General features: G+C 43.9%; 1 protein-coding gene across 3 annotated transcripts in view; it reads left to right on the top strand.

Annotated features, from left to right (window-relative positions):
• The first annotated feature begins 2,859 nt into the window (after window positions 1-2,859).
• GPBP1 (GC-rich promoter binding protein 1) overlaps window positions 2,860-18,568 on the top strand; it is a 54,407-nt gene continuing 38,698 nt past the window's right edge. The window contains exons 1-2 of one of the 3 annotated variants that reach the window (XM_084802500.1): window positions 2,860-3,169; window positions 4,497-5,442. The gene's annotated coding sequence lies outside the window, so the exon portion shown is untranslated. The remainder of the gene's footprint in view (window positions 3,170-4,496; window positions 5,443-18,568) is intronic. The other 2 variants (XM_084802499.1, XM_084802498.1) reach the window with 2 other exon arrangements.

Here is an 18,568-nt window from a genome sequence, read left to right as displayed (position 1 = left end):
GAACTCACAGGGATCCGCCTGCCTTTGCCTCCTGAGTGCTGGGATTAAAGGCGTGTGCCACCTCGCCCAGCTGCAGCCAGTGCTCTTAACCTCTGAGCCATTTATCTAGCCCCAGGAGCTTTTTTTTGGGGGGGGGGGATTGTTTTTGAGACAAGGTTTTCTCTGTGTAACCTTGGCTGTCCTGGACTTGATTTGTAAGCAAGGTTGGCCTCACTAACAGAGATCTGCCTGCCTCTGCTTCCCAAGTGCTGGGATTAAGGGTGTGAGCCACCACCACCCTGGGTGTGGGCTTTTTAAAGTGGTCACATTTTATTCTTTACTCACAGTGACATGCCTGCCTCTGCCTCTCAAATTCTTGGATTAAAGGTGTATGCCACCACGCCTAGCCTTCCTCTTCTTTTTTTTTTTGTTTTTTGAGACAGGGTCTCTCTGTGTTAGCCTTGGCTGTCTTTGACTCCATCTGTAGACTAGGCTTGCCTCGAACTCACAGTGATCCACCTGCCTCTGCCTCCCAAGTGCTGGGATTAAAGGTGTGTGCCACCACACCCAGTCATGTATGTATACTTTGATTGTATGTGCACACTATATGCATGTCTGGTGAGTCCAGAAGAGGGTGTCAGATACCCTGGAACTGGAGTTAGTTATAAGCCACCATGTGTTTGCTGAGAAATGAACCTGGGTTCCCTGGAAGAGCAGCCAGTGCTCTGAACAACTGAGCCCTTAGACTGGACCGGGCCTTTTGCTACACCAGTGAGAAGAGCACTTAGGCTTTCTCCCAGTGTGTGTTCTCTCTCGAGCATGGACCCATTACCCACTAACTATTCCTGAAAAACCCACTTGGATTTTGTACTGGCCTAAGGACTTGATTGCAAACAATAGGAAAAGATCTGGAATCATTAAGCCACAATATCTGAAAAACTCAGCTCAGCAAGGAGAGGTGAAGTCCCTGGGTCCCCAGCCAAAGTCACACCAGCCTGGCTGGGAACCTAGGTCTACATATTGAGTTCTAGGCCAGCCAGGGCTACATAGTGAGTTCTCAGCCTCAAAAGCAAACAACAGGAGTAGGAATGCAGGAAGAAAGAGAAGGGCTACCTTCTAGATTTCCCTTCTGTGGCACCTCAGTTACCAATGTTGGTTGTTCGGTTGTGGGTGCATGCCTTTAGTCACAGTACAGGAAGGCGAGTCCCTGACAGTTCCAGAACAGCCTTGCCTACAGAGCAAGTTCCAGGACAGGGGGATCTCCACAGAGAAACCATCTTTGAAAAAAGGAATGAGAGAGTGAGTTGGTAGCCTGGCAGTGGTGGCGCTCGCCTTTAATCCCAGCACTTGGGGGGCAGAAGCAGGAGGGTTTCTGAGTTGTAGGCCAACCAGGTCTACAGAGTGAGTTCCAGGCCAGCCAGGGCTACCGAGAGAAACCCTGTCTCGAAAAACCACTTACTAATGTGAAGCCTTTATTTTTCTCCATAGCTTGGAGCTACTTCTTATTTGAAAGTTAACAAATCGAACTAGACCAAAACAAAGACAGAAAACCAGAAAAACCAAAGGACTTAATTCTTTTGCTCTATGACACTCTGATCAAAGCCATATACTTACACAGGCAAAATAATTGCTAGTGGGATTATCATTGTGTAAACACGGGGCAGCTGGTGAATCTGAAGGCACAAGAGTTTAAGATAGAATAAAACACATTAGGAAGAACAAAACGACACCCCCCAAAAAACTTCCAACGGAAACCAGATAGTAAGTTTAGAATCCTCTGCATTTGTACCCAGAAGGCATTTATTAAATGCCCAAGGTGGCAGGCAATATCCAAGATGAATAAAGACTGAGGTACACATTAAGATGGGTTTCGTTTACTTTGCAGTGGTCTTTCGGCGAACTTTTAGGAGCCTTGCAGTAAACTACAGACCCTATAATGCATATAGGAGACTTATTTCCTGGGATATGATGCTCCTGTAGTTCGGGCGAAGGTAGAGGCAAATATTTACTTTCTCTAAGACGTTGCCCTCTCGTTTATTCCAAACTACTTTTCTTCCTCTTGGAATGCCAACTTTGCCTTTTCCAAAGTGAATCTTGGGTTACGTTTAGGGAAACCCGAGTACCACAAGACGTTTGTTTGTTTTTAACAACAACCGTTTGTGCTATTCGGATTCCCAGGACCACTATGCTCATTAATCACCTCCTTTGGTTATCAGAAACATGAATTACTAGTGCGATGCTATCTGGCAGCCCTCCGCACTCCGGAGGAACCCGGTTTTCGGCGCGTTAACGTCCCGCACGCTCCGCGCAGCGCCCAATCAATCGCTCAGGTACCAGCAGCGCCGGCTCCGCCCACGGAGCGCAGAGCGAGCGCCCGCGCCGAGCGGCTAGCGAGTCGCCCAGCTTCGGGCCGAGCCGAGTGTCGCCCGCCGCGCGCCGTCCGGGGCTCCGCGACCCTGCACGAGCGCCGCGCGCCCAGCGAGCCCGCCCGCCCGCTCGCTCGCGTGTTCCCCACCCCACCGTCCCGAGCTCGGGGAGGGCCCGCGGCTGGAGAGAGACGCTCCTCCAGGGAACGGCCGGGAATTCCCCCTTCCACCGAACGTTCGGGATTGTTCCCAGCCCTCACGTCAGCAGCAGGGGGTAATCCCCGGCTCCAGCTGCTCCTGACGTCACCGCGCCGAGCCTCCGCCTCCCCGCTACGCCCTGCGCGGCCCAGCCTCCGGGTCCTCCTCAAAGCCCCGCCCACCCTTGCTGGTCACTCCCCTTCCCCCTCCCGTAGGCGTCTGACGTAGGGGGCGGAGCTTCTCCGACCGGGGCGTGAGCGGTTGCTTGGGCCAGAAGGTTCTGTGGTGGAGGCCCTCCTCCTGCTGCCCCGCCCAGCGGGTTCGTTTGCACGGCTCCTTCCACACCCTTTCTTCCTCCTCTTTTTAAACTCCCCCCTCCGTCGCCCCGCCTTCCTCCGCTTCACTTCTCAACCTCTCCGGTTCCTTCCCCGCCTCGCCAACCTTCCACGATCTCGCGAGACTTGGCCCAGAACATTGCGGATCGGGTCGGCGCCATTTTGGGACCGAGACTGGTTGTGGGGGAGGGAAAAGCGGCAAAAGGGGATTATTCAAAGTACCGAAAACCTCCTCCCGGGATCGAGCGCAGCGGCACCCCCAGGCCAGGGGCACCTCTGGTGGGGCAGAAGGTAACGCAGTCCCCTGGGTCCCGTACCGGAGTCCCGGGGACGAGGGTGTGTGTGTGTGTGTGTGTGTCGGGGGGGGGTTGCCCGTGGCGGCGTTGGGGCTGGAGGGGCCGGGAGCGGCGTTGGTGGCGGCGCGAGGCGTGAGGCTGCGGGCGGGCGGCCGGGGCTGGGGGGGGGGGAGCGGCGTGAGGCTCAGGGCGCCCGCCCTCGGCGTTGACTCAGCCCGGCGGAGCGGAGGCGGCGGCGGCGGCTGTTGGGGAAGAGGTGGGCGGCGGGGCCCTCGGCGGCCGGCGGGTGTGTGTGTGTCGGGGAGGGGGGGGATGCTCGGCGGAGGCTGGGAACGGCCGGGGCGCCCGCGGCGGCGAGCTGCCTCGGGCCCCGGCACGCGCTTTCCCCGGGGCCGGGGGAGTCGCGGCCGAGCGGCGGCCTCCCTCCGTGTGCCCGCCTGGCGGCGCTTCGCCCTCCCCGCCGCGCCCGGGCTCCGTGGCAGTTGCCGGGGTAGTTTGCTCGCTCGGGCGAGCGCTACTCCCTGCGCTTGGAAGTCGTGTGGGCTCCGTGTCCGACGGGACTTGTTTTTTTGTTTTTTGTTTTTTTCTTTTTCCCGGGGACAACACCGTCTGTAACGTGGTAACGAGTGGGGCCCCGCACCGCCCACACCTTGAGTTTTGCCCGAAACCTGTTTGCTTAATTCAAGGAAATGGGGATTTACACCTTGATCCCGCCGCTGCTGCCGCTCTCTGAGGCTGGGAAGTCGCCCTTGAGGCGAATCTTAGCTACTCGGCTCGCTGCGCTCCCCTCCCACCTTGCTAGCCAGCCTCAGTGGGTAAAAGCCAGCTCCCCCGTTCTCTCCGACACTGCAGTTTGGAAGGAGCGTCATTCTGCTTTTCGCCTCTCCCTCTCCCGAGTTACGGTTACTAATGTTCCGGGGCCGCACCACCTGTCCGTTTGTTTTCCTTTTCGCACATGGGATAGAATTAGGGAAGTATGAATAGTAAGGTTGTGGGCCAATTTAGTAGTTCTAATATTTGCTCAGAAAGTTTTAAATTTTCCACATAACAACCTCCAGCATTCTACCTGTACCCAGTTCCCAGTTCCAGTCCGGGCTTGTCTTCAGTGACTCCGCCACTCACTGTTTCTTGCCCCTCTACCTTGAAGTCCTTTTCATTCAGTAGGTTTTTATCAAGTGCTAGCAATGGGCTCTTTCCCAGCTCTCTTTTTAGGGTTATATAGAAATCAATTTCTGCTAGAGGTTATTTTTTTTTCAGTGTGGGGGTTGATTTTTTTGAAAGTAAATACTGTGATTGAAATTTTTTTTCTATAACTTTTACAGGTGATTGAATTATGCTGATATGAAGATCATCATCTAGGTTTTGTTTAAAAGGCCCCGGATATTTCAAGTGGCCATTTTGGAATTACAGTTTTGTTTTTGTTTTGGGCAGTTTTGCCCAAGAAGTTTATTAGAATTGACAAGAATCATCTCTGAAGTGAATTGATAGTAGCAAACAAATACAAGGAGCTACTAACAGACCCAGTCATTTCTTCAGTATTTTGGTTCAAACGGATTATATAAGTCTTTTCATCTGGTATTATTTTTGTCTCTTCCCCCTCTTCTCTTGGTATTCTTCAGCCAAAACTGTAAGATATGTTTGATTTGTGTACTGAGTAGTTTTCAGCAGTTTCAAATTACCGTTTAAATATTGCTGAAGTTTCGTGGCGGTTCTTTTTTCCTTAATTAAAAGTTTTAGTAATTTTTGACTTCAGCTCTTTTCATATTACAATGGGACAGCTTTTCTAAATGAAGACATTGAAAGAATACAGAAGTTTTTTCTTTTTATCTTTTATTTACTTGGGAATGTAAGATGTTCCAGTTTCATACCAGCATGGTAGTTTTGAGATAGCTATTTGTGTGTCTATATACACTGATGTTTAGAAGTAATCTTCAGATGTGAAATTTTCTTTTTTTTTCTGCTTTTTGGCACATAAATTGGATATTTCATCTGAAGTGGATAAGTACAACAGTGACAAATACATGGAATAGTAAAGAAGACCTTGCACTCGAATCCAAAGAACTTGGCTAATTCTGGATCTGGCCATATGAAAACTTCAAAACAAATATGGGTAGCTGACTTCAAATAACTCTATGTCAAATAGTCACAGGTTAAGTATCTTCAAAGAACTTGGATATTTCAGAGGATACAAAATAAAAAAACAAACTGGAAAACATAAAGCTTATAGAGGAAAAACCAACACCTTCCTGCGCAGTCCTCTTGGAATTTGTAAGTACTCTTACCGTGAGCAAATTAGATACTCATTTGTAACCTGTAATAAGAGTCAAATTGATCTTGTGTTACTCTTGGAAACCTTTCAGTTTCTTGGAAAAATTTGCTTCTGATTCAGTTTCTGGATAGTCTGAAAATGGCCATTAGGTATATAGTAAACTGAAAAGAAATGATAAGATTTTAAGGCTTACAATGTTTCAAACTTATTAGAGCCTTAAGTTAAAAGGTTTTATATTTTTAAAGTTGAAAAACTTAAAGGTATCTGGTCAGTAATCACTTTAGACTAGGTATCTGGTCAGTAATCACTTTAGACTTTATGAATAACAGAAGAGTAGAAACAGGGAAAACCCCACCCATGTTTGGTTGGGTTTATGCTTTAAATGCCTTGAGTTTTGATTGCTAACATCTCACTGTGCTGTGAGTTTAGACTGCATTACTAAACATACAGTGTAGAGCTCTCTTACGAAGTAATGCAAGTTTGGCTTTTAAGTCTGATCTTTTGAAATAACTTGTTTTTAGGCATAGTTATTTTAAAACTTTACTAACATTGTATTTGAAAGTTTATTGAAGCAGTTTGTACTTCACATTCTTCAGCTAAATAAAAATTACTGGAAAAAAGCAGGACCTGAGCAAGTTTTAAAGATGAGTAGTTTAAAAAGCTAGCATGATGATTTTACACACACACCCCTAACACCCCCCCCCAATAATGTGCAGGCTTAATTCAAAGAGTTTTGTTTTTGTTTGTTTGTTTGTTTGTTTTTTTGAGACAGGGTCTCTCTGTGTAGCCTTGGCCCTGGACCCGCTCTGTAGACCAGGCTGGCCTTGAACTCAACAGCGATCCGCCTGCCTCTGCCTCTCAAGTGCTGGGATTAAAGGCATGCGCCACCACGCCCAGCTCAGAAAGTTTTTTTTTTAAAGTTGTGAATATTAGTTGCTCTAGTTGAATTCTTTTTAACAAGCGTATGACTTTTTAGTGATAACTGTATTTTAAAGATTTTAATTATTTACTGCATGTGCGGGGAGGAGGAGGTGGTGGTTAGAGGGGTATCAGATCACCTGGAGCTGGAGTTACAGGCAGTTGTGAACTGCCTGATGTGGGTGCTGGGAATTGAACTCCAGTCATTTGCAAGAACAGTATGTGTGTGCTCTTAAGCACTGACCCGTCTCCAACCCTGAATGTTTTTTTTATTTGCTATTAGTTACTACATTTAATTTTTCTATGAGTTGGGGCATTCCAGTGTGTTTAAACAAAAATCACTAAAGTGCATTTTCACGCAATTATTAACTAGATTGATATAGCTTACTTTAGCTTATTTTATCTATTACCTTTTCTGAGGTATAAAATTGTAATTTTTCAACACTTTTTCTAAGATTTGCTAACTTTACTACACAACTCCCTACCTTTCTAACCTGTTGAATTTTGTTCCTTTAAATCTAAAGAAGTCATCTAAATGAAAGTTGGCATTTTGATATTCATGTTTTAACATTTATTTTCTGCTCTGAAGTTGAAATTAGAATTCAGATCCTTATGTTCTAACAGACTGTATTACATGTGTTTTCTGTGTTAAAAGATCTTTAGTAGTTCTTAAAAATTAAACAAAAAAAAAATGAGGCAGTTATGTATTGAAAGTAGCCTGGAATGTGGAGTCCTCCTGACTTGAATTGCAGTGCTGAAATTCAAACACCTGTATGCTGCCAAACCAGGCCTTGTGTACAGTATTTTGTTTGGTTTTCTGTCTTAATTTATGTAAAAGCTGATGGGACCATTCATACATCACTTAGAGAGCCTGTATTCCATGCACTCTTTTTTTGGGGGGGCGGGGTGTGGGGTGTTTCAGGACAGGCTCTGTATAGCCTTGGCTGTCCTGGACTCCCTTTGTAGACTATGCTGGCCTTGAGCTGACATAGATCTGCCTGCCTGCGGAGTGCTGGGATTACAGGTGTGTGCCACTATGCCCAGATCCATGCATTCTTATTAATTGGCTTTTCAAATTACTTATATAAAAGTATGTTTATCTAATGAAATTAAGACATTTACTAGGTCTGGAGTGGTGGTGTGAGCCTTTCTTTCCAGCATTCAGGAAACAGGCAGATCTGGTCTACATAGTTTCAGACCAGTCAAGCTAAAAACAAAAGTTGCAGGTGGAGAAGCCAAAACAAAAACAAACAAACCAAACAAACAAAAAAAGAAGAAGAAAAAGAAAACTACCCAGCAGAAATCGAACTGAAGGGCCAAAGAGATGGCTTAGAGGTTAAGAGCACTGGCTGTTCTTCTAAAGATCGTGAGTTCAATTCCCAGCAACCACATGGTAGCTCACAGCCAACTACAATTAGGTCTTGTGCCCTCGTCTGATGTGCAGGCACACATGTAGGCAGAATTGTATAAATAATAAATAAATCTTAAACTGAACTGAGGTCACCTTTCTTTTTTTTTTTTTCCCTTTCTTTTTTCTTTTTGAGACAGGGTTTCCCTGTATCCTTGGCTGTCCTGGACTCACTTTGTAGACCAGGCTGGCCTAGAACTCACAGAGATTCTCCTGCCTCTGCCTACCGAGTGCTGGGATTAAAGGCGTGCGCTACCACGCCCTGGCAAGATCACCTGACCTTTATTCATAGAAAACAACCACATAACATTTGTTTTCTTGTGATCCTTGTGATCTTGACATTTTTGGTATGGTATCAGGGTAAATTACTACAGAAATTAGCTTTGAACACTTGACTCCTTGAGTAGTGAACTTGTTTACAGCAGTTGTGGTGCTACACCCCTTTAATCACAGCACTTGGCATCACAGTGGCAGGTGGATCTCTGAGTTCCAGCCAGCCGAGACCACACAGAAGCTAGTCTCAAAAGACAAAAGCCCAGAAGTATGTACTTTAAAAAAGATCTGTAAAGTGTGTGTCAGTGCCTGTGGAGGCCGGAAGAGAGTGTCAGAGCCCCTTAGAGTTGGAATTACAGGCAGTTGTAAGCTGCTCCACATGGGTGCTGGAAACCATAACAGGCTCTCTGGAAGAGCAGCCAGTGCTATTAATCCCTAAGTCATTTCTCCAGCCCATGAGTTTTCTGAGACAGGGTTTCATGAAGTCCAGGTTGGCTTCAAAACCACAAATGACCTTAGACTTCTGATCTCTTGCTTCTGCCTCTGCAGAGCTGAAATTACAGGCATGCCCCTCCCCTACCACTACAGGGAAAAATCCTATGGTTTTGTGCAAGCTAAAGTGCTCTACCAGCTGAGCTCCATCTCCACCCCATCTGAATATTTTAGCAGTTTTTCAGTGTTTCCTGGAGATAACTGTACAGTATCACTAGTTACTAATTAGAGCACTTCTAGGACTGCTTCTCTTCTTCACTTTTGTAGATTCTCTTACTCTTGTCCTAATGAGCTTTTTCAATAATTACAATAGCTACTAGTTAATAGATTATGGTGTCATGTGTTTTATTACGTAATTTTACATGACATCCATTCTCTGATGTTTTTATTTTCCAAACAGGGTTTCTCTGTAGCCCTGGCTGTCCTGGAATGCTGTATACCAAGCTGGCCTCAAACTCACAAAGATTAGCCTGCCTCTGCCTCCCAGCCTGCACCACCACTGCCTGGCACGATGTCCATTTTTTGTTTGTTTTTTCTTCTTTTCCAGACAGGTTTTTTTTTTTTCACTTTTGTAGACCAGGCTGGCCTCGAACTCATAGCAATCCTGGCTCTGCCTCCTGAGTGCTGGGATTAAAGGTGTGTGCCACCACTCCCTGCTTTTACTTTACTTGTTAGGACACACAGCTTTGCTTCCCCATTTCAAATTTTCATTTGCTATCCTAGGATGTTTTTTCCCCCCTTGAGACAGGGTTTCTCTGTGTCTTGACTGGCCTGGACTCAGTTTGTAGACCAGGCTGGCCTTGAACTCGGAGCGATCCGCCTGCCTCTGCCTCTTTTTTTTTTTTTAAGCAGCTACTTGCTTTTCATTCAATTCTGTAAAAAGCCTCATAAACCTCCCTAAACATGGGTTATCGGGAACAACTTAGCTGATGTTCTGGCTCATTTTAGGTCTTTAACTAAATAGCTGTCAATATCAGCTGGGGCCATAATCCACTTGGATCTCCTAAAGCAGGTGGTCTAAGATGAAGGAAAGCTGTAATACCTCTTATGCCTGAGATTTAACCTCTTCCTGTCTATTTAAATGTCTACGTTTATTAATTTAAGAGAAGGGATGTAAAAAGGAATCTAACTCATACCTTCATCAAAAGATTTGTATATTTGTAGAGTACATATGGGTAGAAGTCTTTTCACATAAATGGTCAAAATCTTTGTCCTATGAAATAGAATGGGGTGTTACAGAGTTTTTGGGAGAGTATATTCTGTATTTGTATGGACTCAGCAGCCTACTACCCTCCTGTTGTATGACTTGAAAAGTGTTTTTGTTTTTCTTTTTTAGGATGCTGTATTAAGGGGTGAGCCTAGAGATTCACAGTCTATCTAGTCAAGTGCTTTATTGCTGAGCTGTAACCCCAGCTTTGTTTATTGTTTATGTTTTTCACTGGTCTTTCAGTTAGCATAATAAATGAACTAAAAAGAAGGAGTTGTGTTTTTCTATTTTTTCATTAAAAGTTTTTGAAGTGGTCTCTGTTTGTAACGGCCGAGGCTGTCCTAAACTTTGTAGACTACGCTGATCTTGAACTCAGAGATCTGCCTGCCTCCTCCCAAGTGCTGAGACTACAGGCCTATGAAACCATGACTGGCAGATTGTTTGTTTTTGTTTTTAGTTTTTATTTTATTTATTTATCTATTTATTTTTGGTTTTTCAAGACAGAGTTTCCCCTGGCTGTCTTGGACTTGATTTGTAGGCCAGGCTCAAGTGCTGGGATTAAAGGCATGGGCTTGTTTTTAGATTTATTTATTATGTATACAGTGCTTTGCCTGCATATACACCTGCAGGCCAGGAGAGAGGGCATCATCACATTATAGATGGTGGTGAACCACCATGTGGTTGCAGAAAATTGAATCCTGGACCTCTGGAAAAGCAGTCAGTACTCTTTAACTTCTGAGCCATCTGTCCAGCCCCAAATTTTATTTGTTTTTAGTTTTTTGAGAGACGGTTTCTCTATATCCCTGGCTGTCCTGAACTCACTTTAGACCAGGCTGGCCTTGAACTCACAGAGATCCACCTGCCTCTGCCTCCCGAGTGCTGGGATTGAAGACGTGTGCCAACACATCCGGCTCCAAATTTTGTTTTTTGTATGTATGAGTTTTTGCCTGAATATTTTTATGTGCACCATACAGTATTTGTGCCTGATGAAAAGAGGGCATTGTATCCTCTGGAACTGGAGTTAGCTACAGATACTTGTAAACTGCCATGTGGGTGCTAGGAGCTGAGAACCCAGGTCTTGTGGGAAGAACATCCAGTGCTCTTAACCACAAACTCTCTAGCCCCTCCCTCATTAACATTTTTAGGTTTTTCCAGACAGGGTCTCTTGTAGCCTTGGCTGTCCTGGAATTCACTTTGTAGAACAGGCTGACCCCCACTCACCAGATGCAGTTGCCTCAGCCTCCTGAGTGCTGAGATTGAAGGTGTGCAACGCCACCACTCTAATTTAAAAGAAAAAAAAAATCATTTGTGTGTGTGCTTGTGTATGTGCATGCTAGAGGCCAGAGGCACCAGGTCCCATGGAGCTGGAGTTATAGGCAGTTGTGAGGTGCCTGATGTGGGTGCTGGGAAAACCTGTCCTTTATAGCAAGCAGCAAGGGGTCTTAACCACTGGCTATCTCTCCAGCCCCAGGTTGTCCACTTGCATTTTCCTCCCTCCCCCCACCCCAGGGTTTTTCTGTGTAGCCTTGGTTAGTCTGGACTCTTTTTGTAAACCAGGCTGGTCTCGAACTCACAGAGATCTGCCTACCTCTGCCTCTGAGTGCTGGGGATTAAAGGTGTGTACCACCACACCGGGTATTTAAAATTTTTTTTGGTTTTTCAAGACAAGGTTTTTGCCTGTCCTGGATTCACTTTGTAGACAAGGCTGGCCTTGAACTCACAGGAATCCACCTGCCTTTGGCTCTTGAGTGCTGAGATTACCCAGCTAGTTGTCAGTGTAAACTGTAATTTTTATATGCATTCAAATAATGACTAATAGGATTTGTATATCTTCGGAGAAGTATTTAAATACTTGGCACTGCTGTCCTTCCCTCCCCCTTCTCCTCTTTACCTTTTCCCCTCCTCCTTGCCTAGCCTGGCTTGAAATTTACCATCCTCTTGCCTCAGCCTCCCTAGTGCTAAGATCACAGGCATATTTCACCATACCTGGCATTGTTTATTAAAACTTAGTTGTTGTAGTCAGTCCTATATTTTAGATATTAACCCTGATTATAATGAGTGAATCTTTTGAGATAGGCTCTTACCACCTATCCCATGCTGGCCTTGAACTCTGATTTTTCTTCTTCTTGTCTGAGACTTGTGAATGTTGAGATTACAAGGTGTTCTACCACCATTTTCACCAGCGAATTAATCCTAACAACTAATACTTAAAAAAAAAAAACCAAACAAAACTAATACTTAAAAAAAAAATCAGTGTTTATAGCACGTTCTAGGCTATTCTGAGCCTTTAAAGTTTTAGTCCTTATAGGCACCCTGTATGGATGGGAAGGGTTGAGAAAATGTTGGTACAGGGATTTTAATCATTTTGCTAAGGTTATACAAGTAGTGTTTTTGTTGTTGTTGTTGTTTTGTTTTTTTGAGACAAGGTCTCTCTGTGTTAGCCTTGGACTCGCTTTTTAGACCAGGCTGGCCTTGAACTCACAGCAGTCTGCCTGCCTCTGCCTCCCAAGTGCTGGGATTAAAGGTGTGCGTCACCATGCCCAGCTAGTGTTTATTTTAATTCATATTTCTGTATCAAGGCTTAAAGTTAGTTCTTAAGGTGTTAATGAGAAAAGTAAAATACTCTTCTGTTCAGAAGATATTTATTTTCATCTAGGGAAGCAACTAAATTTTATTTTCCTAGGTAAAGATAATATAGTTGCAAGTTGATAATCCTCATTCAGTAACGTGTACTCTGTAAGAGCAGTAAGTGCTCTTAACCTCTGAGCCATGTCTCCTATCCAAGCATAACTAATTCTTATTGTCATTGTGAACATTAACTAAAGTGAGGTATCTAAAATTAGCCACACAAATTCAGCCCAGGATTAAATAATTTACCTTAGGGGTTAAGTGACAAAACCAGAATTTTCAGTTGGTTTTTGTTTTCTCCCCCCCCCCCCCCCCATAGTATCAGCTGTCCAGGACTACCTGATACTGGTGGGATTTTATTTTATTTTTTATTTTATTTTTTTGGAGACAGGGTTTGCTTTGGCTGGTCTGGACTTGCTTTGTAGACCAGGCTGGCCTGGAGCGCACATCGATCCGCCTGCCTCCTGAGTGTGGGGATTAAAGGCGTGCACCACCATAGCCCCGTGGCATGGCTACAAGAACCGATTTCAACTTGTGATTTGACTGAGACATTTGAAGAGAGGAAAAGGCTGATTTAAAAAAAATTATTTTTATTAATTTATTCAGATCACAACTCAATTGTTATCCCATCACTTATATCCTCCCATTCCTCCCTCCCACCCTCTCTCTTTCACTCTATTCTCCTCCCTTAGGTCTAAGACCAAGGGGGGGACCTCCTCCTCCTTCACTATGTGGTCATAGGCTATCAAGTCTTATGTTGGTAGCCTAAAAAGCCTGATTTTTAAAAATATTTGTATATATCAGAGTTTACTCCCTAACCTAACCTTTCCAAGAGTAAGCCTGACAGTGTGGCTCATACAGGACAGTGACCCAAATGAGAGACAAACCCATCTGACACTTGTTTCAGCTGTTCTGCTCTTACCTTTCCTTTCTGGAATTCCTATTTTGATAAAAGGGCTGAATTAAAAATATTTCTAATAAACTGAAGGAAAAGAAAGTATGTACTGGCCTGGCATGTTGGTGTATGCCTTTAATCCCAGCACTCAGGAGTTTGAGACCAGCCTGCTCTACAAAAGACAGCCAAAGCTACACAGAGCAACCTTGTCTCAAAAGCAAAAACAAACTTCTGACATAAACAGTTATCAATATAACCCCCCCCCCCACTAACTTAAAAGGTACAAAAGAGGAAAAAAAAACCCTGAATTACAGAAAGGTAAATTTATTTAATGAAAAACTAACCAGGCATGGTGACACTGGCCATTAATCCCAGTACTGGGAAGCAGAGGTAGGTGCATCTCTGTGAGTACAAGGCCAGCCTGGTCTACAAAGCAAGTCTAGGACAGCCAGGGCTGTTACACAGAGAAACCCTGTCTTGGGGTCGGGGGAAGAAAAACTAGAATAAAAATTAGCAAATACACACCAACACCTTCCCCAAGCCTCCACCTCTCCCCAAAGCTTGTATTCTTTTGAGTTTGGGGCTGGGGATCAAATTCTGCCAAGTGTAATTTCTGTTTCAATAAATACAGTGTCCCAGTAGTGGCTCTTATCCCTTAATTTTCTGGCCCACTAGAACTCTGTTTAGAGATCTTTTGCTGTGTTCCTCCCCTTTTCCCTCCTTTTCTCCTTCCCGTCTCTCTCCATTTCTCTCCTCCCTTTTTCCTCTTCCCCTGCCTCCTGCCTTCCCTTCTTCCTCCTTTCCTCTCTTCCTCCCTCTCTTGAAGAACAGGGCTCCACGTTGTAACCCATGCTAGCCCTGAGCTTGTATAGCTCAGCTTCCCAAGTTCTAGGTGTTTATCATGCCTAGGTGTATTTCATGTATTTTTGGAGCTGTAGATGGAGCTTAGGGCAAGACAAAAAGGAAAGCAACTAGGGAAGCTTACACTACTGAACTATATCCTAGCCCTTTAAGTCCTTTTGGAAGTCACCTGTTAGACTTTTGTTGTGATTAAAAACCTTAAAAAGGCTGTGTGAGGTGGCACATGCCTATGATCCCAGCATTCAGGGAGGCAGAGGCAGGCAGATCTCTTGAGTTTGAGGCTAGCCTGGTCTACAAAGTCAGTCCAGAATAGCCAAGGCTACACAGAGAAACCCGGTCTCAAAAACAAAAACAACAAACCCCAAAACCAGTAAAACAAACAACCGTCAAACCATTTCAAATAAGGAAAGAGTTATTGTAGTCTGTATCTTCAGTCCATCATGGTGCACAGTGTAGCTCAGAGGGAGCACATAGGAAGCAGAGAGAGGGTACCAGAGAATGCTTGCACTAGTTAACTCCACTGGCTTTTTAAAAAAATCCCCCTCCCTCCTTTAATTCCATTTGGGCACTACCTATATTCAGGGTAGACCCTTCCCTTCTTTGTGGAGGTGCACACTTAGTCACACAGTGTTTATTAATCACTTAGGCTCTTTTCAGTCCAGTTTAGTTGATAGAATTAACCATTGTACTTTGAAGTAGAATACCTCCTTTCATATTAGATCAAAATAATACATACTTTCTTAAACATTTAAAATTACTTTGGTTTTTCGAGACAGGGTTTCTCCGTGTAGCCTTGGCTGTCCTGGACTCACTTTAGAGTAGGCTGGCCTTGAACTCAGATCTGCCTGCCTCTGCCTCCCAAGTTCTGGGATTAAGGGTGTACGCCATCACCGCCTGGCAAAATAATATATATGATAAACAAGGTAAATGAATGGATTTATAATAAAGAAATGTATTTGAATGTAATGTCATCAGTATGATCAGTCTAGAATATAAAGCATCCTGTATACTGTGTGTTTGTGCCTATGTATGTGTTACCATGAAACTGATCCTCTGGTTTCTGCCTTCCCAGTGCTGAGATCAAAGACTACCTGTTCCTATAGCCAGCTCATCTCCTTGTCTTAGAAAAAAACTGATGTCCTTAATTAGTTTCCACTTTCCTCTTTTTAAAAAATATTTTAAAAGTTTTTTGTTTTGTTTTTTTTTGAAACAGCGTTTTTTGATATGTAGACCAGGCTGGCTTTGAACTCACAGAGGTCCGCCTGCTTCTGCCTCCCTGAGTGCTGGGGTTACAGGTGTGTGCTACCATGCCCTGTAAAAACTGATATTTTATGAGATTATAAATTTGCTATAATCTTAGCACTTGGAAGGCCGAGGCAGAAGGGTAAGTTTAGGAGTATTATCTCTAAGGCTGAGAAGTGAGTTTGAGGACAGTATAGATATAGACATAAGACCCAAGTACTCATTTTTCTATTTTTAGATTTTTTGAGACAGGGCTTCTCTGTGTAACAGTCCTGGCTATCCTGGACTCACTTTTGTAGACCAAGCTGGCCTCAAACTCAACAGCAATCCACTTGCCTCTGCCTCCCTAGTGCGCCACCACAACTGGAGCTGAATGTGGCTCAACTCCTGGGTCATGACCCCTTTGACAAACCTATAGCTCTAAAAATATTTACAATTCATAACAGCAAAATTCAAGTTATGAAGTAGTGACAAAAATAATTTTCTGGTTGTGAGATTACCACAACATGAGGAATTTTATTAAAAGGTTGCACCATTAGGAAGGTTGCGAACTACTGCCCAAGAATGTTAACTTGCTTTATTATAACTTTACTGTAAAGCACTGGTCTTTTACGTGTATATAATAACATACATATTATGTAGTTTTGCTTTTTTGAGTGCCATGTCTGGACCTAGAAAAGTCTATCATTATTTCATTCCATCATAAAGTATCTTCAACATTTCCCCATTAGTGAGTGCTCATAATCAATGTTGAGAGTATGTATTCTAACTACTCAGTGCAAAATAAAATGGTGGTGTTTTTTCATACCGTGTTTATTGATTATTTGGGAATTTTATATCATGAACTCCAAGTACACTCACCTCCAGTCCTTCCATGTCAGCCCCTCTATGTTTCTGACTCTTCCCCCTCAAAGAAAAGAAGAAAAAATTCAAGACAGAACAAAAACCAAGTCCAATTTCTCTTTCCCATATACTCACTGGAGCATGGTCACACTCCTGGTGGCCAGCCCCAAAAAGAAAAGGAGTCCTCTGCTACCTGCCCTCCAGCCAGAAGCCATTGGTTGTGGAGAGCTACATTTGAGTGTCCTTATCACAATTATTAAAAATCCTCTTAGATGGCTTTCTGTCTAGGCTGTTACTTTTTGGTGGTGGTGGTGGGTTGGTTAAGGGTTGTCAAGCCTTCTATGTTCCTCTTTCTCAATGGTGAGGCTGCAGTCATCAGTACCATGTCACAAGTAGCTTCCTTGCCCTTTACAGTTATTGGGAGTACCAGATCATGTTGGCAGAAAGGTCTTTAAGGCCATTTCATAAATTGTTGGAAAAGTATGTCCTAATCTTAAGCTAGAGTTCATTTAATAGTTAATTTATTAAATTTGCCAGCAGCCAGGCATGGTGGTGAGTTCTATCCATGGACTTGAGGGGGTGGAGGAGGAGGAAGAGGAAGAGGAAGAGGAAGATGATGGAGGATCAGGAGTTCAGCTGTGTAGAGAGTTGTAGGCTAGTTTGTTCTATGTGAAATCTTCAAAGCAACAAAAAGCCAAAAAGCATCAAGTAAACCTCTCACTTTAAAACAAAACAAACACCCCCTTCTCAACAAAACCTTAAAAGTTAGCAACTCAAATTGTTTCTGTGGTTTTTAAAATTTTTTATTTTTTAAATTTACCTACCTACACACCCACCAGTCCATCCATTTATTGTGTTGGTGGGTGTGAGTGCCACAGCATGTATGTGGCGGTCAAGGAACAACCTAGTTGAATTGCTCTCTCCCATGTGTCCTAGTAAATCAAGTCTGGTTTGACCACTTTAACATTACTATACTAACTCCTTGACTCTCAAATAACACTTCTTAAAAATCAAAGGTGTGGTGGTGTGCGGCGCCCCTACCCCCCCTTCTTTTTTGAGCCAAGAGTTTCTCTTTGTAGTCTTGCATGTCCTGGCCTAGCTTTGTAGACCAGGCTGGCTACTGGCCTCTGCCTCCTGAGTGCTGGGATTACAGGCACATGCCACCATGCTTCCCAGGTGTATATACACACCAAACATTCTAATACAGTACTATAGAAAGATCTCTGTTGATTTGGTACATGATGAGGGATGGTGATAGGAGAAAGCAAGAAGTCATTTCCTGCAATTACACCATTATGTTTAAAAGCAGAAAACTTTTATCTAACATATGGTAACATTGGGTAGTCTTCCCCCCCCCCCCCCCCTTCAAAACAGAGTTTCTCTGTGTAGCCTGGGCTGTCCTGGACTTGCTTTGTAGGCCAGGCTGGCCTTGAACTCACAGAGATCCACCAGCCTCTGCCTTGCGGAGCGTTGAGATTATAGCCCGGGTCTGTTGCTTATTTTCAGTGAAGTAAAAGTCACATACTTAATTAACACTTAAGGTGCAGTTTTATTGACAATTTAGTTGTACGGCCATTATACAGTGGGAATTATATAATGTGTTAATCTTTCTGAAAGAAAATTTTATGTGGTTAGTACTTTCGATTTCATCCTTCTACCAGTTCTTGACCATCTTTTTCTCTTTTTGTTTTGTTTTTATTTTTGGTTTTTCAAGACTGGGTTTCTCTTGTAGTCCAGAGATCTGCCTACCTCTGTCTCCCAAGTGCTGGGGTTACAGGTGTGTGCCACTATGCCCGCCTTTTTCTCTTTTTGCTATAGACTTCTTTCTTTCTTTCTTTCTTTCTTTCTTTCTTTCTTTCTTTCTAAGATTTATTTACTTACAATGTATGTATATGAGTGCTGTATCTGCATGGAGGGCACCAAATTGTATTTTAGATGGTTGCTGGGAATTGAACTTAGGACCTCTGGAAGAGCAGCCAGTGCTTTTACCACTGAGCCATCTCTCCAGCCCCTAGATTAATTTCTTAAGAGATGTAATTGAAGCTGGGCATAGTGCACATGTTTTTAATTCCAGCACTCAGGAAGCAGAAGCAGGTAGATCTCTGAGTTCAAGGCCAGCCTGGTCAACAAAGTGATTCTAGGACAGCCAAAGCTACTCAGAGAAGCCCTGTCTCAAAAAACCCTAACAAACAAAAAGAGAGATGTAACTGGAAGCACGTGATTTTGTGTGTTTTTGCCTTTTTTCTGGTTAACGTGCTTTTGGGGGGGGGGGCTGTTGAGATTTTTCTGTGCAGCTCCAGTTGTAGCTTGAAACACTGTAGATGGGGCTTGCTTTGAAGTCAATGATCTGCCTGTCTC

This window comes from Acomys minous, assembly GCF_964271855.1.
Source record: "Acomys minous genome assembly, chromosome: 11".
Lineage (NCBI taxonomy): Eukaryota > Metazoa > Chordata > Mammalia > Rodentia > Muridae > Acomys > Acomys minous.
The sequence above is the reverse complement of the archived record's forward strand: the minus strand, read 5'-3'. Positions and strand labels throughout refer to the sequence as shown.